The sequence below is a fragment of the Quercus suber genome, unplaced genomic scaffold, assembly GCF_002906115.3.
Source record: "Quercus suber isolate HL8 unplaced genomic scaffold, Cork oak 2.0 scaffold_7, whole genome shotgun sequence".
NCBI lineage: Eukaryota > Viridiplantae > Streptophyta > Magnoliopsida > Fagales > Fagaceae > Quercus > Quercus suber.
In genome coordinates this window covers 858,942-886,740 of record NW_027069473.1, presented here as the reverse complement: position 1 = coordinate 886,740, position 27,799 = coordinate 858,942, and the positions used below count along the sequence as shown (strand labels likewise).

General features: G+C 33.4%; 2 protein-coding genes and 3 long non-coding RNA genes across 5 annotated transcripts in view; 1 reads left to right on the top strand and 4 right to left on the bottom strand.

Annotated features, from left to right (window-relative positions):
* LOC112040805 (TMV resistance protein N) overlaps positions 1-27,799 on the bottom strand; it is a 139,733-nt gene that overhangs the window by 93,223 nt on the left and 18,711 nt on the right. The gene's annotated exons all lie outside the window — the stretch shown is intronic.
* LOC112038656 (disease resistance protein RPV1) overlaps positions 1-27,799 on the bottom strand; it is a 107,839-nt gene that overhangs the window by 61,689 nt on the left and 18,351 nt on the right. The window lies entirely within an intron of this gene.
* On the bottom strand, positions 15,212-19,264 carry LOC136067825 (uncharacterized). Its single transcript, XR_010629231.1, has 2 exons — positions 19,197-19,264; positions 15,212-15,871 (listed from the first exon to the last, which is right to left on the bottom strand). It is a non-coding gene; the product is annotated as an uncharacterized LOC136067825 (long non-coding RNA).
* Positions 23,910-26,172, top strand: LOC112040810 (uncharacterized). The gene is made up of 2 exons (XR_002886102.2): positions 23,910-24,111; positions 25,300-26,172. It is a non-coding gene; the product is annotated as an uncharacterized LOC112040810 (long non-coding RNA).
* Positions 26,312-27,526, bottom strand: LOC112040809 (uncharacterized). The gene is made up of 3 exons (XR_002886101.2): positions 27,330-27,526; positions 26,726-26,826; positions 26,312-26,646 (listed from the first exon to the last, which is right to left on the bottom strand). It is a non-coding gene; the product is annotated as an uncharacterized LOC112040809 (long non-coding RNA).

Genomic DNA, 27,799 nt, shown 5'->3' with positions numbered 1-27,799 from the left:
TTGTGAAACTCACAAAAAGTTAAACACAAAAGCTACCACAGCCTATTGCCATGCTTTATCCCCTCACTAGTACACCACAAAAAAAATTGTAAGTGAGTAACTGAGTATGTATGTATGTATGTATGTATACACACACACACACACACACACTGTATTTATATGATAAATATTTTCATATTTTTTACACAAGCTTTTAAAAAATAAACGTTTAATACCCATACTGTACACGTATTATTTATTTTTCCGTTTCCATATTTTTATGCAGAATTTTTGATACGCACTTTTATTAAAAGATACCAAATTATACCCGTTTGTATGTTTACCATAATATATGCATATAGTATTTTACTAACTATAGACTTAACCCTCAAGTTGATGAAATTTTATTTATTTATTATTTATAATTCTACTTTGTGTTGATACGTTTTGTGTTGTATTTTTTAAGTCTCCAAAACAACTCCTCTCTTTCCCTCTTATAATTTACATCGATTTTAGTTTGGATTAATATTTAGTTATTTTGAAAGTGGAGATTTGAGTTTATATTCAAATAAAATATACATGGTTATATATTTAAATGTACCTATAAATTGTGTAAGTAAAAAATTATTATATTGTCTAACTTCAATGCCTTTAGTTTAATTTTAATTTTGGTTAAGATAATATTATTATTTTGTGGTGAGTTTTGATTATCATGATAATCTCTTTAAGAGAAGAAGAAATTTGTATAATATATTTGAAACTTAGAAAGTTTAGTTCTACAAAAAACAAATTAGGAAAACTTAACGCACTATAATAGTAGTTAAAAGAATATGGACCACCTTTAAAAAAAATCAATCAAATGCACCCAAATATAAAATAATAGAATGTTATATTTGTAGAAATAGTGCAATGAAAAATACTTATAGAAATTGTTTCATTTTTAGAGGGAACAAATTTTCTTCAACAAATTTCAGAGAAAAAATTAGACATTATACCATTATCACAAAATAATTATATATTTCCACACATTGTATGGGTCTGTAATGGTTCTATGAGTAGTCTACAAAAAAATCTCAAGACAATAGATAAAGTTTCATGCCATAACATCAAAACATATTTTATCTCCAAAAAAAGGCATGTAACACCCAAAATAGTAAAGAAAAAAAGTTTACCTTCAATTAGTTTGAAGGAAAATTCTTTCAACTCACTACATGGTGATTAATAAAATCATCCACATATAATGTTAGTCATAGGACAAAATTTGGATACAAACTTCATTGAACCAACAATAGTAAGATGTCATGTGTCACTCTTACGTAGAGAGGAAACCAGGATTTAGAGTCTCAAAGTACTCGCATTAGTGCTTGTATAATAGAAAATTTATCACATTTTAGCCAACCAAGTCCAAAATTCACTCACATCAGACTATGCAAAATTGTGTAAAAATACATTATTGCTAAAATATTCGTGTAAATTTACACTAGCACTATTCATATTATATTTAGCTTTTTATTCTTTCTTTACGTATGCCAAGGATGAAGAAAGAAAGTAGATGGTAATTGTTATTTGTGAAGAAAGAGAAACAACTAAAAAAATCAAGAAAAATTAATATTTAAAAAAATATATAGTGTAAAGTAGACAATCTGATTAGAGGTGTTTCAAAAAACGAATATGTAAAATAAAAAAAGATAGTTTTTTTTGTTAAAATAGATTGAAATTTTCTCGTAAGCTAATGTGAATAGGAGACCAAAGGATGAAAAAAAAAATCATAAAAACCAATTTTTTAATACAATGCAATACACTTGTCTATTAAAAGATGCAAATCAATGGTGCAATCAGTAAAGTGTCACAAATTTCATTCTTAATATGAAAAAAATATAAGGAATTACATGAAATAATTTTATTTGTCATAGGCTACTTTTATAAGTCAGATGGGCTGATTTTGTAAGGCTGATAGCTTTTAGGACTGAAAAAGAATAGTGATTGGGCCCATCAAGCTCTCTTTCTTAAGGAATTTTTTTTTATAGTAATTATAATTAAAAAAAAAAAAAGAATGATAATCACTCGGTGCATTAAATTTAATAAGAAATTGATCAATTTTTCTTACACGGTATGACTCTACATGCAATAAAGATAAAGTGAGAAAGCAATGAAGATAAAGTAAGAAAGCAACAAAGAATTGGATCAATTTTTCTTACACGGTAGTGGCCATTTAATTGAACATGTTGAAGGTTGGGATAACAAGTTGTATTTTTCATTGATGTTCAAGTGAGAAAGAAACAAAGATAGGGATGACTCTACATGCAAAAGTCATTTTCAAGTTTGTATGGAAATAATGGAATGGAACCTCAGCTTTGTGGAAGCTATTTGTTGACTCATGGCTTGAGTCACGAGTCATGGCTTCAATTGGTTATGAAGATGAATGGAACATCTTGCATAGCATCCACACCAAACCTGTCCATTATTGTTGGGAGCCTCTTACCATTGAATATCCAGGTAAGTTCTTTACCCTTCACTAACTTTTCAAATAATAAAGAAAAATTTATGTTTACAATATTTTCACAATACTTTTACAATAAATTCTAATAGGCAGGTTATCACTAAGTATTATCGGTGGGAAAAAAAAGTAATTTTAGTAGGAGTTTAAATTAAAACCAATAACAACAAACCACCAAAGATTTGTAGTGAAAATATTGTATACGTAGCATTTCTCTTTAATAAATTCTATAAAAGTCTTGTAACTTAATTGATACTTATTGATAAAATATATTAGTCTAAGTGGTATATCTTCAATTACGACGTCCTTGAAAGTTGGGCATAGAGATTCCAGATGCAACGTTTAGTATTTAGTAGATATTCTAATCATTCTTTAAATAAAGAAAAAAAATTACTCTTTCTATTATTTATAGCAAAAGGTATGTGTTTTAATTACCCCGCCATACTATCAATTTAATACAAATAAATAAATAAATTCATGAGTTCAATTAAAGCATTCGCATAAGCTCATAGAAAATAACATAAAGCCTGAAGAATCCAAAAAATACCAACATCATATCATGAACCAATTATGCAAAATAAGGTTTTGCTGTAATGCCTGTGCGAATACACAAGTCAACTTGTGCAAGATAATTTTTTATTATTTCTTTACGTTTCTCAAGGACAAAAAAAAAAGTGAATAATACTTATCTGTGAAAAGAGAAAAAGAATTAAAAAAATAAGAAAAATTGATATTTTAAGGAAACCGCTACTTAATGGATGGTATAGGGTTGTCCATAGGTTGGGTTGGATTGGGTTTAGGTCTAACCCACAACCGACTCAATCGAATCAGGTGAAAGGAAAATGGACCTGCGACCAATCGAACATTTGGGTTGAGCCTGACAGAGCGAGTCATCGTTTAAGTGGGTCGGAGCCAGTCGGGTGATTTTGGGTCTCAATTCTCAAGCACAACAACATTTCAAAACCTAGAACAATTGACTTGATTGAATTGGATGAACAGAAAATGGACTCATGGCCGACCAAACATTTGGGTCGAGCCCGATAGAGCGAGTCATTGTTTGAGCATGTCGGAGCCAGTCGAGTGATTTTAGGTCTCAATTCTCAAGCACAACAACATTTCAAAACCCAGAACAATTTTCTCAAGAAAAAATCCAAAACAATTTTCTTAAAAAAAAAAACCCAAAACAAAGAAATTACAATCCAAACCAAAAACCCAAGATCTATGAGACTAAAATGAAAAAAAGAGAGAAGATTAAACCACCACCAGCACCACTAGTCCCTTCCCCACCACCAACACATCCATCACAAAATCAGTACAAATTTTTTAAAAAAAGAAATTTTTTTTTACTAACCCACCATCAAACTGCACATATCACAGTATCAAGATGAGATTTCAAGTAGATCAGAGGAGGCTTGTGGAGTTTGAGACTCAACCAAGGACCGCGAGTGCAACGAAAATGGCTCAGTGATGGCGGATTGGGCGACGGCAAGGAGGTTAGGGTTAGGGGCGGCTATAAGGCCCAACTTGGTGACGACGGTAGCAAGGAGGCTAGGTGCTAGGGTTAGGGATTTTAGTGAGAGATTAGAGAAAGTTAGAGTGAGGGATTAGAGAGAGTGAGATTTTTCTGAAACTAAAATGTAAGTGTTAGTGTAGAATGGGTCGACGATAACCTAATTACAGATCCATTACCCATGTTTTTTCTTTTTAAAAATGCTAGGTCAGGCGGGTCAGTTGACACAGGTTATAAGTCTAAAGACCTGAAACCAACTCTAAAAAACTGAATTTTAAATTTAATTGACCCATACCCGACTTGTATGGACATTAGGATCTGTCTGTGGGCCTCCGAGTCGAATCAGGTTGAACGGGTGGGTCGAGTTTGATGGGTTAAAATAATGGAAATAATGGAATGAACCTTAGCTTAATGGAAGCTAATTGTTGTCTCATGTCTTGAGTCATGAGTCAAGGCTTCAATTGGACACGAAGGTTTATGGAACATCTTGCATGGCATCCACACCAAACTTTTCTATTATTGTCAGGAACCTCTTACCAATGAATATCCATGTAAGTTCTTTTACCCTCCACTAATTTTTCAAATATTTAATAAAGAGAAATGTATGTTCATAATATATTTTTACAACAAATCCTAAGTGGTAGGCTTTTACTAGCTGTTTTTTGTGGTAAAAAGTAATTTTAGTAGGGGTTTAAATTATAATCTTTAACAACAAACTACCTAAGATTTGTACTGAAAATAATGTGTACGTTGCATTTCTCTTTTATAAATTCTCTAAAAGTTTTGTAACTTAATTGATACTTTCATATAAACATGTTGGTTCAAGCGGTACATCTTCAAGTACAAATGTCTTGAAAGTTGGGGATAGAAGTTCAAGATGCAACAACTAGTATTTAGTAGATATTCTAAGCATTCTTAATAAAGAAAAAAAAAAAACACTTTATGGTATTATAGTAAAAGGTATGTGGTTTAAATACCCCACCTTCACTGTCAAATCAATATAATAAATAAATAAATTCATGAGTTCTATTATTAGAGCATTTGCACTAGCTCATATAAAATAATATAAAACCTAAAGAATCCAAAAAATCACAAACATCAGATCATGAACCGATTATGCAAAATGAAATTTTGGTATAATGCTTGTGCAAATATACAAGTTATAGTAGCTTAAGCAAAATAATTTTTTATTATTTCTTTTCATTTCTAGAGGACAATAAAAGAAAGTGAATGATAGTTGTTGTGTGTGAAAAGAAAAAAGTTGATTAAAAAAAAATAAGAAAATTTGATATTTTAATGAAATAGAGTATGNTGAAACCTTGAGCTCAAGTTACACTAAGTGTAATCTTGCTTGAGTAAGACTTGAGCCCAAATTTTTTAAATAAACTGAGTAAATTTTGGGCCATGTCAAACCTGGAGTCTAGACAAGAAATTAAAGATTCATCAATCTCCTATCCATCATCCCCTCTTGAAGATCCCTCCCATGTAGATAATCTCTAACAAACAAACAGATAAAGGTTTGTGTGGAATTTTCTGCTTTGCAGTTATCATCAACTAGCAATGGGCCCGTACGATGTGTTGATAATGATGTAATCTACTATGTGAGAAGATTATATAGAATAATCAAAATATTTTAAAGTAACAACATGACGTTGTGTTGCGATAATATGAAGATGTTTTTGTTTAATTAATGATGTAATACAAAATTAAGGGGATGAAAAATATAGACTATAGAGTAAATGTCATATAAATTAGAAATTAGCTATTATGTGGTGTAACTAATAAGTTGATTGTTTGTTTAATCATAGTTTTTGTTTCTTCAATGCATTGGAGTTGGTATAAATTTTTTGTAATATCATGTTAATATTTAGTTGGCTTATGGAAATACCATAGAAAATTTATGATCGATGTCACATTTATGTTATTGAAGTATGATAGTGGTGTCATTTTCTCCATTGTACAATGATTTTGCACATGCTCCTTAGTCCTCACAATGTCTCACCTCTGTAGCCTATGAACAAGTTTTACATACATAAAAGAAAATTGGGCTCACAACAAATTGAGGTGTCTTTTCTTTCTCCACCATTATTTTTTTTTTAGAAATTTTAAATTAGCAAGAGTGAAAAGAATTATTTTGATTGTTTTTATTGATTTTTGAGTTGTTGCTGGAGAGACTTCATGGAGTTTAGAGATTAAGGTCTTTTGGAGGAAGGAAATCTTGGTTTTTTTTATAAAAAAAATATATATATATATATATATATATTTGCATGTATATGTTTTTGTAATTGTCATTGTAATACTAAATTCTAATGGTAGTGACCTTAAAGATACTGCCTTAAGAGCATTCATATCAAGCTATTCACTATGAGTTCCTTCACTGGTGAGAAGCCTTATGAGATCAGCATCTGGTTGTGTTGGGTTGTGGGTCTATAGGCTATGCCGAGTTGTGTGTTGGTTGTGAAAATTTGGGATTAAGAATGTGAATGAGAGGAAATAATATTTAATTATAATAGTGATAGAGTATTGAGGCTGATGAATCTTTATCTATATATATATATATATAAGGTAATTAAACTTGAAACAATAATATTTTTTGAGTTAGTTTAGCTAAAAATTTGAGGAGGTTAATGTGAATGCTCAAACAGTTTCATGGCTGCCTTGCTATGAATGCTTGCAAGTTTTTTTTTTTTTTTTTTAAATTGATTTTTTTTTTAAATTATATTTTAGAGCTATGCCATCTGTCATTACCTAGTTGAACCAATTCTCAGTTTTCTAGGTCAGTGCCTGCTCTAGGCTGCTACTACAAGCTTCCCTTGAGTTTAATTGTAAAATATGTAGTTTTTATGAAGGTTTCACATTTTCAGTCTGCTTTAGTAGGTTCTTCATTCTTCTGGTGTCTCAATCACTTGTTAAGATTTTATGTCTTGATGTTTATTAGAAATCTCATTTTGAGTTATGATATTTTGTTGTCACTCCATTTATATTTACAAGCTACACGTAATATACTTTTGTTTTCTTTCTATCTTGATGATTAATTTGCTTCTTCTTTTTTAATCAGATTATTGCTCTAGTTCGTCTTCCTATTTGATCATAAAACATTTAACAAATACAATATTGCAGAGTCCATTTGATCCTCAAATCCTATTCGGTAGATCTGGAAATCTTCATATAGAGGAGGAGATGGTGGCAGGCACACCCCACCACATGGTCCTGCAACAACTACAACTACATCAACTACACCAGTTGGAGGAGGGGCTGCTATAAAGCCGCTGCCTTCAGCGTCAGTTTCTGGGTAGGTACAATTATTTATACCGGCACAAGTTCCTATTGCTTAATTCTGGCCATCTCTCGGTATGGTGTACTGTGAATATCATAGGGTTGACTGCAACACTCTGGAAATCCTAGAGTAGCATAATAATAAAAAGAGACATAAATTTTTTTTTTAAAGACATGACGAGTTGTAGAGACTTAGCAAAATCAAAACCTCACAGTAGAAAGTGTAAATGCCCAATTCTGAATTGAAACAATGAGTTTTTTGGCCTGAAAATTTTGAGGAATTTGAAAAACAAACCCATCCAGAAAATATAAATTGTGAAACTGTTATTGATGACAATAGAAAGGAAACAGAGTGACATAATGAGATGGTAGGGACTTCTGATGTTTTGGCAGTTGAACCTATAGAGGATTTGCAACTTGGGGCATGGTTTCAAGTGAAAGATGAGGGGGCAAGTATATGAGAACTTGTGAAGGATCTAAAAGGTCGTTTGAGCCCTTCAAACCATAATAGGTGGTTCTTTCAATGTCAAGTGTGACTCAGATTGTTTTTAATAGTCACGTGATCGGTAAAATGTACTTGGAAACTCTAAAGCAATTTTAATGGCCATAGTTCCTTGTATGGAGAAACAGGACTTCAAGCTCTTTACCTATCTAATTTGAGCACTCCATTAGAGAAGCAGGATCAATTCTTCAAACTCGGAATCAACAATGCTTAGAGACTCAAGGATCTAGAGATACATCTGAAGCTGGGATCCAAGATACTGACATGGCAAAAGTCAAAAGTCAGCTGCAACCTTTAACAGAAGAATCTGAAGCCCCAATAATTTCAAGTGTTGACACCAAAACTGAGGATTGAAATTCAGTGTGTAAAGTAGGCAGCTCACCCTCAGATAACTCAATTGTGGCACCATTGACCATTGGATGATCTAGCCATGTTGAAAGAGCAAGTTGTATTTGCTCGTTGCAACTATGACCCATTCCAGTCAGGGGAGAAGCTAGTAAACTTAAATCCAAGGCTCCAAATAGACCTGAAGCTACTAACGTATATCTGTTTTTGATGAAAATTGTGGGTACTCCGTACTCATTCTTGATGGAATGATTGAATTTGAGGAAAAATAAATTGTTGGAGTGTCATAGGTGTACCTTGAAATAAATAAAGACCATTCCTAGAAGCAACTGGAGATTGGACAATCAATCAAGGAGATGGTTCATTGCTCCTCCCAACTTTTACATTAGGGACAATAGATGTCATTAAAAAAAATTCATGATTTTAGAAACACTATCCACATTACCATAAACTTTTATTTACAATGGCAATTTGATATCAATGACAAACTTTTATTTACAATGGCAATTTGAGAATTAAAATGTCTGTCAACTTCCAAAATGGAAATCAACTCCAAAGAGTAAAAAAAAAAAAAAAAAAAAAAAGACTTGTATGACATCCAATCAAAAGATAACTTTAGTTCAAAATTACTATTTTTGTATATTAACAAATAACTAAAATATTATTATAGTGATGCAATCAATAAAAAAATTTATCTTATGAATCAAAGCAGGTCAAATCACATCAATGCCAAAAAATAAAAGGGGCCAAGCCATGAGACAACCTTACAACAGCGTGTCTTCAAATCTTCTTCATATAAAACAAAATTTTAGAAACACTATTCACGTTACCATAAACTTTGAGGTTCAAAAAGAACTTTCCATATTTACACTAAATAATTTGTTAAATATTTTCACAAAATGACCACACCAATACTAATAGAAACACAACGTATTAGCAACTAAACACACTAATTCATTCTCATTACCATTGGCAATGAACATTGTGATTTAGCCACCAAAGCATGAGTAGAAACAATTGCAACTCCAAAATAGTGAAGGTGTTGACAATCCATGATCACAAAGCTTTAAATCCTTTTCAGTCACTATATGTTATCTCAATTTTTCTCTCAAGGCAACGAGAAAATGCAAATCCATGAGAAGAGATACAACAATCTAAAATTGCATAGCAGATGTACTGCAGCCACTAGCGAGATATATATCATTTTGATCAAGGAGCCAAGCACAAGATCTTCGCTGGACCTATGCTCACCACTTAAGAACTTCCACATCCCATTTTCTTCTCTCTTCTCTGCTCCATTTTTATTTTATTTTTTTGAATTAAAATAAGATCTCTAATCTAATAGTTTGCAGAACCATCAGAGGCTCACAAATCAGAATTAAAATGTTATATGTTTTTTAATGAATTCACCTCAAGCATAAAGGTTGATATACATTTGAATTAAATTAACCTACATCATATCAGTACATTTATGCCTACGGCAAAACAAAATGATACCAAAGTAAACAAAATGATACAAAGGAAACAACATGATAATGGTCTCAGTCGTATCACACTTACCTAACAAAATGCAATAAATAATACTTCTTATCTGGATAGCTCGGTTGCTCCATCAAGTTGGGCAGATGAAATAAGGTCGATATAGGAGACCACAACATTGGATCTCAATGAGACTTCAACCCTTCTCCATGAATCCAAGCTTAACATGTAAACCTCAGCCACAATTGGAGCTTTACAACCTTGTAGTCATTTGTCTTGGATTGATAAGCAAATCCGGTAGAAACCCAAAAATCTTGGTTTCTAGAAAAATATTGGCTTAAACGCGAATCAGGCAACCTCTTAAATTTTCTAATACTGGGGTTCCACAAAAATATAGAATCAGAATTAATGGAACGATTTCCATATCGACCAAGACATACTATACCATTGCACGAACTGACAATTAGGGACATGTCTAAATCAAAAGCAGAGGGAACTGAATACTCAAAAAGCCAATCAAATGTGCGGTCACAACAAAGAAGCTTACAAACTTTTGGTATCCTAGAAGAGTTATAATGAATACAAGTTTGTATGAGATAAGCATGATCATCGTCATTGTTGGTGTTATTAAGGTGGGTAGAGATGCAATTAGTACTAGTGATTGAGGAGTCCTACAGTTTGCAAACGCACCTGAATGTTGAGTACGATGTCTTGTGGGAGATGGTTCATCCTTTGTCGAAGGATTTGAGGTTGTACTGGTTGACGAGGTTCCATTGTTTGGGACATTTTTTGCCAGAAGAGAGAGGTTTTTGTTTTATGCATAAAGAGTAAAGCACTAATATGTTGTGCTGGGCTTCGGCTTATTGATGTTTTTAAATTCCCCAGCTCTTTAGGGCCTCAAGAACACTAATGATAAGAAAGTTGACCCTGTTAAATTAAGAACAGTAAACAATGAAGAGAAATACAGAGATGGGAATAAATGTGTACTTAGGCTGTGTTTGGTTCACATAAAATATTTTTAGGAAAATAAATATTTTTCAGAAATACTATTTTCAGGAAAGGAAAATATTTTCTAAGTGTTTGGCTGCATTATGAAAATTTTTCTAGAAAATGTTTTCATGTGTTTAGTTGCATTCTGAAAATACTATTTTCCTACTACTTTCTCACATTTTCTCACCCATTTTCTCAATTACCAAACAAATTTTATAATAGAAAATTTCAACATATAAACTTAAAAAAACAAAAATCACAACAACACCATTCGATCAAATCCACCATTCGGTCAAACTGAGAGAGCGAGGAAGAGAGAGTGATCAAAAATGGAGGGAAAGGGAGAGATTGGTCATAGGTCATGGGCGACGAGATTGGTCACGGGTAACGACGAGATCGAGACGAGATCGAGACGAGATCGAGAGGGCGACAAGATCGAGCGGCGAGATCGATCGGCGCGGTGCTGCGATCCGCGATCGACGATCGGCATGGTGCGATCGTTGGACTGGAGCTCAGTCTGTGGTCGTCGGACTGGAGCTCGAGGTTCGCCGGCGAAGTCTCTTCTTCCTCTCTCTTTGCGATCTGGGCTCTCTCTCTCTCTCTCTCTCTCTCTCCGAAAATGCTTTGAAGTGAAAATAGGAACTGAAAATAATTTCCAGGGTCAAAGTTGGTCAAATGAAAATAATTTCCGGAAAATTCTATTTTCAAAGCCAACCAAACAGCCTATTTTACGGAAAATGATTTCCTGAAATCATTTGAAACCAAAACAAACAAACCCTTAGTGGAGAAAGTTTAGGAATAGACCCAAATAGTTAAGTGTCACCTTGACTAACCACGTGGGTTAAAAAAAAAAAAAAAAGTAAATCAAGTACAGTAAGTCTCATGTGTATATGCTGAAATCCAATCACAAAATGACACCTAGACAAGTTATGAAATTGGGTATGAGTTTAGGTGTGGTCGTAGGTGCTTTGATGTATATTGTGTGTTTTTTTTTTAAGAATATGTAGTATAAGTGTAGGCCTCATTGTTACTAATTAGATAGGCAAATATTCATGATCAAGGCTAAAGTCAAGGATACAATGATGGTCCTTAAGTTTAGATTAATCAAATATATGGAAAATATATTATAAAATAACTTTCCTTCTCAAACGGGTGACATTGAACATGCCATTTGGAATTTGAAAAGAAGATATACACCAACAAAACCATTAAAAAAAATGCCACCACAGAACATGGTTGCCAGTAGAGTCTCAAATGGTTAAATAAAGCTGCGATGTATGGACAGTTGGAACCAATATGTGGGATAGTAATTTTGTTGCAAATATGTGATTTTGTATGATGACTACCTTGGTTATTTGTGATGGAGTGGTGTGCTTTTTGCATTGGTGGTTTCATTTTGGATATGGAGAAGGTCTACGCTAAAATGGAGTGGAGCTTTCTATTCAGATTACTAATATGTCTTGGATTCGGCAACCAATAATTGGGATTAGTTAAGGAGTGTAGCTCTTTTTCCTTTTTCCCAATCTCAATTATTGGTTTTATCCAACCATCAAGGAGATTAAATTCAATAAGGATGGTTGTAAATCCTCTTATTTACACCATCCAATAAACAAGTGCCACATCAAACTTTCTAAAATAGAACACCAATGACTAATACATCTTATAACACCTAATTAAAGCCCAAAAACCCCATTCATCATCTCTCTCAGACCCATTATCTAACTGCAAAGACCATTGGTCATGGCTGAGCAGCCCTTGCTCGCCGCTGCCGTCGCTCCCCAGAGGTCACCATCATTGAGAACTTGTCCATACCGATCTTGTCTCTGTCTCCTCTTCTCTGTTCCCGCTGCCTCGCTCCTTTGCCGGTGACCGCAATCGCCACGATTGGCAGTGATTCTCATCTTATATGAATGAACCTCAAATCTTTAGTGTGATTATTCTAACCTTTGAAATAAATAAATTAATTAATTAAAAATAAGTAGAAGAAGAAGAAAAGTTGAGTTTCAGATTCATATTTGATATGAATCTCAAATCTCAATGCATCTTAGTGTGATTGGGTATGATTTTGTATTTGGAGTATTGTTAATCTAAGTTTTCCTTTTTATTTCATTTGTTTATTACTGATTACTTAGAAGCCTTCCATGGAAGTCTTGGACAGACATTTTATTTGAGTTTTGTCATATAAAAACACATTTTAGTCTTAGTAGGTTTCAGGCAACTTCTCTAGTTCGGCGAGGCAGTGTGTTTAGACTTCACACAACAATAGGTTTTCTTTTATATTTGCCTTCTTTTTTTTTTTTTGTTTTAAGTAAAAGTCCTAAATTAATGACCTTAGGGCATCCGTTAATTTTTTTTTCCTTTAAAAAATAATTAGATCATCCACAAATTACAAATGATCAACTTTTGGACTTGCCCTTGCCACCTTAAAGACCAAAATTTTCCTTTCATCTTCTACGTGCTAAAGAAGTCTTGAGAATACTTCCAATCCTACAATGAATAGGAAAAGAGATAAAGGATTTCCTTGTCTCAAATCTCTTGATGGTCGAGATTAAATTCAATAAGAATAGGATGTAAACCTTTTGGTTTACACTAGCTAATTAGGACATGCTACATCAAACTTTTACTTAAATTCATTGTAAAATCAATACATCTTTTTTTTTTTTTTAGAGTCAATACATCCTAATACACCTGATAACATCTCAAAAGACAAAACCAAAAAAACCCTATTTCACGTTTTCCCTAAAATCTAAATCCCTCCTCAGCTCTTGCGTTTCCAGCCACAATCCTCGCCAGACCTCCATTTGCCACTGCACTATCTCACTGGACAACCCATTAAAAACCAGTAGAGTTCAATATTTACTATAAAAAAAAAAAAAAAAAAAAAAANAGCAATCATTAAGTAGATCCTTCTTCCAAAGGATTGCTCCTCTTCACTCTAAAGTCTAAATCTTTAAGTAGATACTTTTTTAAATAAGTAAGAACTAAAAATTTAAAAGTAATAAAAAATAGCTAAGAAATAGATTGATACTCAAAAAGTAATATATTTGTAGGCCTTGGGAGCAATGGTGTTTAATAATAAAGCTGACAAGAGGAAATTATACAAGATTACTTTTGTCAAACCATGAAACGATAAGAGAGTTGACCAAAGCCCAAAGATTTTAGACCAAAGCAGAGCATTAGAGAAATGAAGAAGATAGTAAACTAGTGACCTGAGTCCCAGCCAACAGAGGTGAAACTTTATCTGATGAGTGATCAAATGTTATATTCTAAGCATTTATGAAGATGATCTGATAGCTGGCCTGTCGATCAATTAAGAGAGGGCCGATCATGAGAGTTAGAGAGAGAATGAGAACAGATTAATGTGTCAAATATTGTGCCTTGAGACTTGAGAGTCAACATGCCTCTAGCAGTCTGGCTCTGGCAATTTTTGCATTCTGTTAAGTGAATATATTGCTGTGCAGCCTCTGGCTCTAATGGGAATATCATTGGGACGACAGGCTGATAGCCGATAGGTATTAAATTCTCAGCTTTGACATTAAAAACTTCCAAAACATATAGTTATGAAACTTGGCTAGAAAACCCTATAAGTGACCAGATAAAGACAATTGCGTCCCTCAATTAGCTTACTAAGCAATTATGGCTATAGCTTTCAGTGCCATATTATTGAAGCATATTGGCCGGACTTTGCTGGTTGCTTTAGAGCTCGTGTGGACAAGTTGTCATCCTTTGCTGATGTGCTTTTCTATTCAAGTGATCTTTCTTTCCCAAATTCACGCGTTGTCATTTTGTCGACTCACATTGTTGGGTTTGATTGTTATCATTTGATTTAGTTTCTGGCTTATAATTGAAATTTTATTGGGCCACTTTTGTGCTTGTTCCTCAGCTTAACTGTCTGGTATTTTCAGCTGAATTACCTGTTGCATCTTACAGTTAAGCAAGGGAGGGATAGTTTCATCTTAATGGTCCCTGCGTCTGATATGATTCTTTACTGCAGTTCTGTTTTGAACCAGGTGTTTCGTTATCTGTTTGGGACTTGAGTACCCTATTTTCGGGGCCCTTGATGAGGATTACCAAGAATTTTTTTTAGATCAACTTGCATCTTGGTGATGCTAAAAATGTTGATCTCAATGGATGAAATAATTGTCTGGTGGGTCTTTTATTCATTAAAATTCTAGTTTTTGAAGAAACAAACCATACAATGTATCAAGTGTAATGAGGGAATATCTTTTTGTCAATAAATACAGATGAATGCATGTATATATACATCCAGTGTTTGTGTCTGTGTGTGTGTATAGTTCCATATTCTCCTTTTAACTCAATAAGATGTCATGTCAAACATAATAGGGATACATGGTAGGTAAGGACTAAACGTGCATTAAAAAAAGGCAGTGTTTGCAAATACAAAATAAGAATTGTTTTATTTAATTTTTTATATCTGCTTTTAGCTGTGGCTTGAAAAGCAGTTCTAGGTGCTTAGTTAGTTTCCTGGAAATTAGAGCTTAAGGTCTCTTAGAGGATGGCGATCCTGGTTATGTTTCTGTAATTGTCATTGCATTGCTAAATACTTACAGGAGTGACCTTAAAGATACTGCCTTAAAAAGCTTCATGGCTGCTTTGCAAGAATGCCCGCATGTTTCTCATAATTTTGAAAATATTTTTTTTGTTAATTATTTAATTATTTTTATTTCTCTAGAACAAGGCCATCTGTCATCACCTGGTTCAACCAGTTGGAGCTGCAATAACTACAGCTACTGCATCTGCACCAGTTGAAGGTGGAGCTGCTATAATGCCACCACCTTCAGCATCAGTTTCTGGGCAGGCACAATTATATGAGAACTAATGAAGGATCAAGAAGGCTGGTTGAGCCCCCCAAACCAAAACAGGTGGTTCCTTAAATATGTGAGTTGTGCAATGTCAAGTGTGACCCTCAGATTGTTTTTAATAGCCATTTGACTGGTAAAAAGCACCTGGGAAATCTAAAGCGGTTTCATTGCCACCATGCCTTGTATGGAGAAGCAGGACTTCAAGCACTTTACCCACCTAACTTTAACGCTCCATCAGAGCACGGACAAATGGGGCTTCAAGCAGTCTACCAACCCAACGTCAATTCTCCATCAACTTCCTTAACTCCTCAAGTTCAACCAGGTGTTAATGACCCCCAAATCCTTTTGGTCCAGCTGTTGATGTCTAATGTTCTCTCTCAAGCCCAAGCACCAGGAATGATTCCTGCAGCAGGCACATACGGCTTCAGTGCCAGTACCACCAGCAGCAGCATCACAATCGATTCTTGAAACTGAGAATCAACAAGGCTCAGAGAGTCAAGGATCAAGAGATGGATCTGAAGCTGGGACCCAAAAAGATGGTATGACCGAAGTCAAATTAAAGTCAGCTGCAACATGTCATAACAGAGTCTGAAGCCCCAGCAACTGTTAGTACCAACACCAAAACCAAGGATAGAAATTCAGAGTCTGTAAAGGAGGCAAGTCTACACTCAGATATCTCAGTCACGGCACCAGTAGATAATCCAACAGTGTTGGCCAAGCAATTTGTATCTGCAACAGTGGCCAATGAAGTTGCACCCATTCCAGGTAGTGAAGCTGCCCCCTAGGATAAAGTTGTGATGTGGAAGCCAAAATGCATATGTAGGAGCAGAGTCCAAAAATATAGAAACACAACTAATAAGATAATTTTCTTTTTGGCCCCCCAGAAAAAGAAGAAAAAGAAATCCAACAGTAATAAAGGAATATTTTGTTGAGGTTCACACTGTGATATGTTAAACTCCTGTCTTGTTATTGTGAACATCTGTAAAATCATCTTTGCTGATTACATTATTTTCAGAAGTTTCCATTAATCTATTTGTTCATTAAAGTTCACTTTGAAGCATCAAGGTTTCAAACAAAGCATCCTTGAAAGTTTGCACTTCATCAACGAATCTTTCCATATATATGAAATTTGTTTTTAAATTAGAATTCCAAGTCAATCCTGGAGTAAATTGTTTGTCTTATGGCCCTAGCTCATGGGACCTACAAATTTACTAGAATGTAACTTGGCTTGCTTTTTGGTGGAATCGGTCAGTAGTCAGTACCATATTCAACGGCTTAGTATTTGACCCTCTTCTTCACTTGCTTGCTCTATTGCCTAGACTTTGGTGGAGTCGGTCATAACTTATATTATTCTAAAATTTTAATTTCATTGTTTCTAAGACTAGTATTTTTTTTGGCTGACTTGGATGTCCAAGGCTAATTTCTTGTCAATTTTTGGGCTATTGAGGACAGGTTAGTAGTGAAGTGAAACTTTTGGTTTGAAAATGCCTGCTTGTGAATCATGTAATTTGGATAAGGGACATAATAACAAGACGTAACATCCAACTTAAATAAATAGGAAAAAAAAATGTTAAACTACAGCTCTTATGCTGTGATTTGGGCTAAAGCTGAAGACCTGGAAGAGATCAAACAACATATAGTTCTAGAGCTATTATACATGAATCTTTAGCAAACAAAATATAAAGTTGATTTGGAAGAACCATTACTACTCTCTTAAAATCAATTAATGTACATGTAATGTGAAAAATGTATAAATGTTTTAGTAACTCAACATAATGAAGTGATTCCATGGTATATAAAAACAAATATGGATATGTATGAACAATTCTATCATGAATAGGATAGGATTTGCGTTCCCCCCTCTCCTCCTTTTATGCTATTTATGATTGACTAGATCTACCACACATTTAGATTTTCCTCAATTTTTCACATTTTTTAAGTTGTATGGAAAGGAAAAAAATGAAAAAGAAGAAAGAAAAAAGAAATCAATATATGTTTTGGGGAGGAAGAATTTGTAATGGTTGCTTCTCATATTCGAGTTTAGTGATTATCAAAATATAAATCGTTATAGCCTTGTTTAATAGTGCTTTTATGTGATAAAATGGAAGAAAAAGCTTTTATAAATTACTCATTAACTTCTCCAAAAATGCAAAATAATGTTAGCTTTCATAAGAAATAATCAAGATTCAATTTCATGTTATAATAAAAATTATACTTTCTCCAATTTTTTATTGTTGCAACCTTAGAAATGCTAACCAAGTGACACACAAAGATACGGTTCTAGAGCTACTATACATGAATCTTTAGCAAACAAGAGTATAAAGTTGATTTGGAAGAACCATTACTACTCTCTTAAAATCAATTACTACTCTCTTAAAATCAATTAATGTACATGTAATTTGTAAAATGTATAAATGTTTTAGTAACTCAACATAATGAAGTGATTCCATTGTATATAAAAACAAATATGGATATGTATAAACAATTCTATCATGAATACGATTTGTGTTCGCACCCCCCTCCCCCTCCTTTATGCTATTACCTCCGTCCCAGTTTATTTGGCCTCTATTCTATTTTGGGATGTCCCAAAATATTTTCCTGTTTCTAAAAATAAAAATTATTAGTTTACTAATATTTCTATTATACCCCTACTTTATTTTCAAAACTATTAAAAAAAAAAAAAACTAACTAATATTTTAAAAAATCAATTTAACTGGGGCACCTTTTTAGCTGCCTCATTAAGAATAACTCTTTTTAAAAAAGTTGATAAATTTATTTAAAGGTAATTTTGTAAATTTATACATTTTTATAAGGTAGACAAGACAATAAATGATGTTCCCTTAAAAAGTTTGACTTTTCAAACATAACAAACAAATTGGGATGGAGGGAGTATTTATAATTGACTAGATCTACTACACATTTAGATTTTCCCCAATTTTTCACATTTTTAAAATTGTGTGGAAAGGAAAAAAAGAAAAAGAAAAAAGAAAAAAAGAAATCAATATATGTTTTGGGATGAAAAATTTGTAATGGTTGCTTCTCATATACAAGTTTAGTGATTATCAAAATATAAATCGTTATAGCTTTGTTTAATAGTGTTCTTATGTAATAAAATGGAAGAAAAAGCTTTTATAAATTGCTCATTAACTCTGCAAAAATGCAAAATAATGTTTGCTTTCATATGAAATAATCAAGATTCATTTTCATGTTCTAATAAAAATTATACTTTCTTCAATTTTTTTATTGTTTTTTGTTTTGATGCATATCTCACTATATTATAACATATTAAAAATATCTTGCCTTATATATTAAATTAAAAGTAAAATGCAATATGTTTCCTTGCAAAAAAAAAAAAAACCTTACAAAAAATCAAGATATAGAATTCTTTACTTACATAATATATATTATATATTCCAATGTAATCACATTATTTTGAGATGGGTTTAAGACTATTACTTATAAGTCTCAACTAATATTCTCGTTTTTCACTTAACCAAAAAAAAAAAAAAAATTTATGTCAATTTTTTTTGTGCATTGAGCTGGTTTGCGAATAGTGATGTTAATATTAGGCTTATTAACATCATTCTTTGCAGTTAGTTCCCTATTGTTTCACTGTTAACATCAGCTCCTATTTAGTTCAGGTATTCATATGAATCTTCACAGATAGAGAAAACAAGACACAAGAATGAAGGTTTATACTCTAGCCCTGTAGTAGTAGCGCATGTATTAGAAAAGATACAAATAAAGGTACGGCATTGTAAGTGAAGAATAATATCCTAGACAGCTAAAGCTTACTTGATCAGATTCATTATCTGAAGTTCTGAACTATACGATGTCAACAATAGGATTTCCTGAAACAACCTGTAAACAAATCGACAAGATACTTGGGGACTTTTGGTGAGGAAGAAAGAAGACATAAGAGGATTCTACATAAAATCTTGGGATAGCATTTTCAAGCCTAAACTTGTTATGGGACTTGGGCTTAGACGTATGGAGTACATCAACAGAACAATGATAGAAAAATGGAATGGAGCATACTGACAGACAAAGATAGAAATGGGGTAAGAACTAATAACGATAACCTTAATGTTGGTTCCCTCTTCTAGTATGGGGTCATGGGTGTGGAAATCAATCCTGGGCGGTAGAGATACCTTTCGGAATTTGTTGAAAAATTGGAGTAGGAGTGGATGTTTGAAACTCCTCGTGGATTCCTTACTGGATCTAAACCGCCTCAACCTCAACACATGAGCCAGGCGATTAAGTAGGTGTTTGAGCTCATCTTGACAAAACCGTGAAGATGGAATAGACAAGAAGTTTACTAGCTATTTGAATCAGTAACTGCAAAAAACATGCTGAAGATTCAGCTCACTCAAGCACTTCTAGACCCCTAATTAGAGTGGAGACTTCTCAACAAGAACTGTTTAGTGGACCGGCCAACACAACTAGAGTGAGTGGTCCTATGCCTAAAGTAAAATAGAAGAAGTCGTGGAGACTTAAAATTCATGACAATTAAAACTCTGGAAATTCATTCCATAACAAAAGTTATGCTAAACCTGATATTTTCAATAGAAGACCTAAACCGCATGATGTGTAATGCAGCCCAAGAGTCCATAGAGCACCCATTCTTAAAGTGCCTAGTGACTCGGAATTTGTGGTTGTCCCCAACGACCTTTTAGAATTGAAGAGCTCAACCTATCATCTATGGAGGAATGGATCCAAATAGTGTTCAATCCAAAAAGCTCCGTCAAGGTCCCACTAGAAGAGGCAGAAATTTATCATTGTATGCTACCATATGTTGTGATGTGATCTGGATGCAAAGGAATAGTCAGATGGTACGTAGGACTATGACTGATCCAATCTAGGGAGCGCATCTCAACCTACAAAAACTCATTTGCAAGCATGGGAATCCACTACTGAGTTACAAAGGTACCAGAACATGAACACCTCTTCATCCCCCTTTTGTCAAAGTTAATTTTGATGCAGTGTTAACAAACAACCAAACATGTTTTGCAACAGATGGCCATGACCATAAGAATGGCATTATTTGGTTTGTATTAAGATAATAAGGATGGATGGTCCCCTTATAGCAGAAGCAAGAGCAGCACTCAAAGCTTTGTTCTAGAAAGGTTTTGATGGAGGGAAATGAACTAAAAGAAATTCAACAAATCCAAAGTTCTCTATACAGATCTCACTAGTCCATAGAACCACTAATAGTGGATACTAGCTTAGCATCAAATTCATGCTATTGTTGGCAAGCTTTACATTTAGTTAGAAAGTGTAATTCCTAAACCCTCACTATTGCTCATTGGACTTTGCTTTGTAACATTGAGGAAATTATTCCCATAACTAAGCTAATACCCTATTGGCTTCCTTTTAATTATTCAACTCTTTGGACATTTTCTTTGCTATTAAAATGTTGCTTCCAATTGTATAATTGTCTCCCAATGTCGTGGTGTGTCTTCTTCCATTGCTATAGAGGTCGTTTGGGCAAATTAGAATTGTTTACTGATTTTCTCTTTTCACTTTGATGTGGTTTTCCATAACTTATTACGGCAACTATAGATGCTCTGTGTATGGTCAAGTCCATGCAAGCATGGATGATAAATTGATGTACATATTATTCGGAGTCCTTACAATTCTCTCATTATCAGGACGCAAGACTGAGACTTGGAGTGGGTAGTCAAGTGAATAGGCCGAAGTGTTCCTAGTATTCTGATTCTCATCATAAATATAGTTGAGGGGCCTTAAATATCTTCAAAGTAAAAACTTTTTTGGTGAAACAAAATTTACCAAAAAACTATAAATGGATAATTTATTGGACGTGAATTCAACCCTTCTAGTTTTGATGGAATCAATAAATAATAAAAACTACCAAAAAACTATAAATGGATAATTTATTGGATGTGAATTCAACCTTCTAGTTTTGATGGAATCAATAAATAATAAAAACTAATGTTGAAAATGAAAATCAGTTCTTGAGGTGGCCCCAAAACTAGAAGTGATTGCACAATCTAAGAGGAAAAAGTGTTCCATTGCAACTTTCAAAGAAAGGATTGAGAATCAAAGAAAATTTGCTTTCTCCACGAAGAAGACTGTTTACCAAGGCTTTGAAGTTTGAATAGAAAACATGAAAAATTAGGATTTTTTTTTTTTTTTTTGGGTAGTGCCAAGAAACTACACGTTTGATGAGGGAGAAGAGCTTCAACCCATGGGGGAGAGAGAGAGAGCTTTCAAAAGAATAAGTTACAAGTGGATTTAATAGTGCACACATGCCTTATCAAATCTCCAAATTAACATATCTTTGGAATTATGAATAAAATGATGTACAAAATTTAGTAATGTAATGAAATTTATTCGTTTTTGGGGCCATAAGAACATATTGGTAGAGGAGAAACTTCTGGTTCCAATAGGCTGGCCGTTGTGGATAATGAAATATGGAGAAGAGGGATGATATCAAGAGAGCATCTCACCAAAATTATTAAAAAGTTCTTAAATTACAGTTATTATTAAAAACAGATACAGAATCTGCTACCAGGAAATTTTACTTTAAAGTCATTCACTGTTTGAATGAAAATTAGCAGTAATCATATTCTTGATGGAGTGATTAAATCTTTAGAAAAAACAAAAAACAAAAAAAACAAAAAAACCAATGTTGAAATGTCATAGGTATACGGTGATTATATAATTTTAAGTGAAAACCGGCCAAAATGGCCCTTTACCATCAATTTTCGAAATATTTGGCAAAAAAACACTGTTTCGGAAATAAACAGGAATGTACCACTTTTTCAAGTACTCGAGTTTGGTGAACTCGAGTACCCTATTTTATAGTTTCACCGTGGCTGCTGAGCTGGAAATTGGTGATTAAAAAAAATTAATTGGTACTCGAGCTTGGAAAACTCGAGTACCATGCAACACAATACTCGAGTATACCAGGCTCGAGTACCTTTTATAAAAAAATCAGAATTTTTTTTTTCTACAGTACTCGAATTTACCAAACTCGAGTACTGTGTAAATTTTTTTTTTTTGTTTTTTTTTGTTTTTGTTTTTGTTTTTTTTTGCTTGAGGATAATTGACAAATAAACATAAGGATAAAAATAAGTAGCTTTTCTATCTTTTTATTTATTTAAATAGAAGCATTGTAAGATATAGGGATTTTAATTTCGAAATATGAATTTAATTTCTACATTGATTAAAATTGTTCATTGTTTTCTCATAAAAATTGTTCACTATTTTCTGTATCAACTATTTCTATGATTTTACATAAAATTATTTTCTGTTCAGCATTATTTAAGAAATTGTTCGCTCTCTTTTTTGCATAAATTATTTTCTGTTCACTATTTAAAAAATTGTTCACTGTTTTCTCATAAAACACCTAATGAAATCGTGTTTTCTAAATTTAAACGCCAAATCTGAATGCTTTTTCATGTTTGAATTTCACAATAATCGAATATATTTTTCTGCATTGATAAAATCTGTTTCTACATTTATGAAATTTTCTCTCTACACATCATATTTACTGTATATTCAAATCTGCTTACTGCATTCATAAAATCTGTTTTTTGCATTAATTAAAACTGTTCACTGTTTTGTCATAAAAATTGTTCACTGTTTTTTGCATTAACTATTTCTAGCATTGACGCAGTTATTGCACTTAAATGGTTTTTGTGTAAGAGAGAGCTTTCAAAAGAATAAGTTACAACTGGATTTAATAGTGCACACATGCCTTATTAGATCTCCAAATTAACATATCTTTGGAATTATGAATAAAATGATGTACAAATTCTAGTAATGTAATGAAATTTATTCGTTTTGGGGGCCATATGAACATGTTGGTAGAGAAGAGAAACTTTAGGTTCCAAAAGGCTGGCTGTTATGGATAATGTAATATGGATAAGAGGGATAATATCGAGAGAGTATCCCACCAAAAATAAATAAAAAGTTCTTAAACTACAGTAATTATTAAAAACAGATACAAAATCAGCTACCTAGAAATTACAAATTTTCAATTTTACTTAAAAGCCATTCACTGTTTGAATGAAAATTAGCAGTAATTATATTCTTGATGGAGTGATTAAATATTAAATAAATAAATAAAAAACAAAACCAATGTTGAAATGTCATAGTATACAGTGATTATACAATAACAAGTGAAAACGACTACAAGACATAGGTGCGTCTCATTGTTTACAAAGTTGTTTAACTATACTCATTGCAACTTTATCTGAGGCCCTTTTAAAAAATAGAATGGAAAATTGCAAATTACACTCCTGAAGTTTGGGGCCGACTGGATTTTATACCCCCAAAGTTTCAAAAACTTGATTTTACGCCCTGAAGTTTGATTCCGTTATCAATTCACCCCCCACGGTTAGTTTCTACTGTTAAGTGACACACCATCATACTGATGTATTTTATTTTTGTCAAATCAGGCACAAACTATGTCATTTTAGTGATTACTAAACGAAGATCTGGCATAAATCAAAACTACATCGTTTAAGGCATAAACTTAAAACAAAAATCTCTAGCCTAAACGACAGGCTAAATTCTAAAATCTAAAAACAAAGAACACGAAGAACTCACACCTCCCTAGCCCCAACCCCACGAACCCAAACCTCCCTAACCCAAACCCCTCGGCTCAGACTGAACTCAGATAGACCATCGGCTCACATCGTGAACCCAGGCGGCGGCAGTGACAGTGGCGGCCACACCGATAGTGAGCTGCTCCTCTCTTTCTCTCTTTTCGAATTTGGCTTTGTGTAATATTAATTCCTACTTCCCAACATTAAATCGTGGCATCATACCAATACAACAATAAATTAAAACCATTGGAAAAACGAAATTGAAAAATATTTACTTCATTTCGTGGTCACTGCCAGTGAGGTGTGTAAATATTCAGTCATATTTGTGTTGATTTTTTCAATGACATTTTGGGCTGTGGTTTTGAAGTTTTTCATGTTGGCTGTTAAGATTGAATTCCTATTATTTGGGAAGATGCTATTTGTTTATATGAGTGGTAAATTATCTGAAATTTAGAACTTTCTGTGATAGTTTATAGTTATGCACGGTAGGTGTTTGTCAAAATGTTTGTGCCACTCTGTAGTGATAACTGTACAGTCAAAGCAATATTATTTTCTTTGGTTTTATTGCAAAATTAACTTGAAGAAAGAAAGAAAATTGAGTTTAATTTTATCTTCACTGCTAAATGATATCTTCGAAACATCATAAATCAAAAAAAAAAAAAAATGAACTAAAATAATTATTATTTGTGCAGAATATTGGTACCCTTTTTATAGCTCCAGTTTACAACAAGTCTTGTAAACTACAGGAATAAAGTTAAGGGATCAACTATTATGCACTTGGTAAACTTATAGTTATAGAGTCTTAGGATCACATTATTTATTCATTGCATTCTAACTACATACCAACACTTTTCTTATTGAAATTTCTGTTGGCATTGCATGGAAAATGTAGACAACCCCTACTTTAAGTCTTGCTTCATTTTTTTATTGCCAAAGTATTTTTGTTTTGTCATAGTTAGACAATGTATCTTCCACCCAAAGGAAGACATTTGGCTTAGCCCTTTCAATCATTCTCACATTGAGACTGCCTTAAGTCCTTGATAAGCTTGATCAGATTTTGAGGTATGGATTCATCTTTGTATTTTACACATTATTTGCAAATGAATATTGGGTAACCTTTGATTAAGTCTTGCAATTGTGCCTTTTGATTTATACAGTGTATGTATGCATGACTGTAATATTGAGCGAAAACAATGACTTATCTGAGGAAGAGTCCAAGTTGGATCTCTAATACTTAATTGAACTTGTTATCCAAATTCTCAGCTGTCATTTTAGAATCAACTTCTATTCTTTGTTCTTATTTCTCTCTTTTGTGATGCCAGTGGTGAAAATATGAGCTCCAGCAGGTGCCATGGGGAAGGCACCATTCCGAGTAAAGAGTTAAGAAGAAGACAGGTCAACATTTTGGGGATAAGCCTGAAAGTGATGAATTCAGATGAATAAACATGAATTCAGAAGGCAGGTGAACATTTTGGGGATATGCCTGAAAGTGCTGAAACTATCAGATCAATTATTCCAACCAAATCAACCAGTTGTCACTAGAGACCTCAATCAGAGAGAACCTTCAAACATGTGCTGCCCTTCATGGAGAATCTTTTAATTCTGCCATTAGTAAAATGCATCCAGCAGAATTAGAACAATTGAAGAACGAATTGAAGATGCTGTAGCTGCTGCAACACTTGGTATAATCTCTTATCAGTTGGTTCCCTCATGTCCAGGACCCTTCAAATTTTCCATTGTTCCATAGATTGAGAAGATATTAAAAGGTTGATGTTGAATGCATGAGCTCTTGAAGTTGTTCTGTGTTCCCCAGTGATAACTGAAATTAGATGTGAGCCAATGAAAGATTCAGGATCAGGTGTATATGTGCCTCTTATCTCTTGCAAATTGACAATCTTGAAATGGGAAGGAGTGAAATTGTAGAAATAGCAGCTTCTCCGAGGGAACCCAAATTGTAAAAGTTGGTTTGTTGTTGTGGTAGTCATTTTAGTTTGTTTAGTGAAAGCATCTCCAATGAAAGAACTTATTGTATTTAGAATAGGTGAATTCTAGTTTAGTCATTGTGAAAGATTGTAGTGACAATTGTTTTGAAATTGTAGTTAGTTTCTTATCTTGTTTAATGTAATGACAATTGTAATGACCACTCTTTTTAATATGTTGTAATGGAAATTGAAATGCATTTTTTGCAATGAAAATTGACGCTTGGTTTTGTCTTTTTTTGGAATATTGTTTATTATAATTGAAATAGTCATTTATAAATGCAAATTGCAATTACATTAGACCTGCAGGCAGTTAGGTATATATGCAATTCTTTAAATCTTTACCAGCCGAAAATGTCTTAATCAGACATAAACATCACATAAGATAAATAAAACAGTGACTGATAATGTTTGTCAAACCAAAGGTCCTACCTAAGACCAACACAAAATAGGTTACTTTTGTCCATTAACACCATCAAATAAGCTTATGGACAGCTTTACAAAACAGTAACCAAAAAAGCTTCTAACAATCAAATGTCCTAACATATAAAAGGTCCTACAAACTAGCACTGCCGCTGACCCTCATCCTTTTCCAGTTCTATTTTCAACTTTTCCTCCAGCAACAGTTCCATTTCCTTTTCCATATCTACCAACTTTACTGCTTCCAGCAACACTTGTTTGGGTTAAGACCTGTAATAATTGATATATTGGATCATATGGTAAGCATGACCAAATAGCAATATGCAAATAATAAGCACAAGGCAATTACTATAGTTGATTGGCTTCAAGCAACACTTGATGGGTGATGATCCTCTTCCACTCTTAAGCCCTTAAGCCCTTAAACTCATTATCACCTCCTGTTCTCCTAACCTACAACAAGTTCAAATAATAATTATGATGGTTCCAAGATATCATTCAGCAATGAAGATAAAATTAAACTCAATAAAAACCAAAGAAAATAATATTGCTTTGACTGTATAGTTATCAATACAGGCTGGCACAAACATTTTCACAAACACCTACCGTGCATAGCTATAAACTATCACAGAAAGTTCCAAATTTCAGAAAATTTACCACCCATATAAACAAATAACATCTTCCCAAATAATAGGAATTCAATCTTAACAACCAACATGAAAAACTTCAAAACCACAGCCCAAAATGTCATTGAAAAAATCAACACAAATATGACTATATATTTACACACCTCAAAGGCAGTGACCACGAAATGAAGCAAATGTTTTTCAATTTTGTTTTTCCAATGGTTTAAATTTACTATTGTATTGGTGTGATGCCACGTTTTATTGTTGGGAAGTAGGAATTAAGACTACACAAACCAAATCCGAAAAGAAAGAAAGAGAAGAGCAGCTCACTATCGGTGTGGACACCACTGTCACTGCTGCCACCTGGGTTCTTCGCCGCTGCCCCCTGGGTTCACGAGGTGAGTTGATGCCTTGATGGTCTATCTGGGTTCAGTCTGAGCCAAGGGGTTTGGGCTAGGGAGGTGTGAGTTCTTCGTGTTCTTTGTTTTTAGATTTTAGAATTTACCTTGAAACTGTGTCGTCTAGGCCAGAGGTTTTTGTTTTAAGTTTATGCCTAAAACGACATAGTTTTGATGTATGCCAGCTCTTTTTTTGGTATCACAAAAACCACGTAGTTTTGTGGTTGATTTGGCAAATGTAAAATATATCAGCATGATGATGTGTTACTTAGGCTGCGTTTGAATTGGGAGTAAATCATTTCCGGAAATGGTTTTCCACATTTTCGCGTGTTTGGCTGTTCCGAAAAATTCTATTTTCCGGAAAATCACTTCCAAATTTTTCGTTACCAACTGAAATCATTT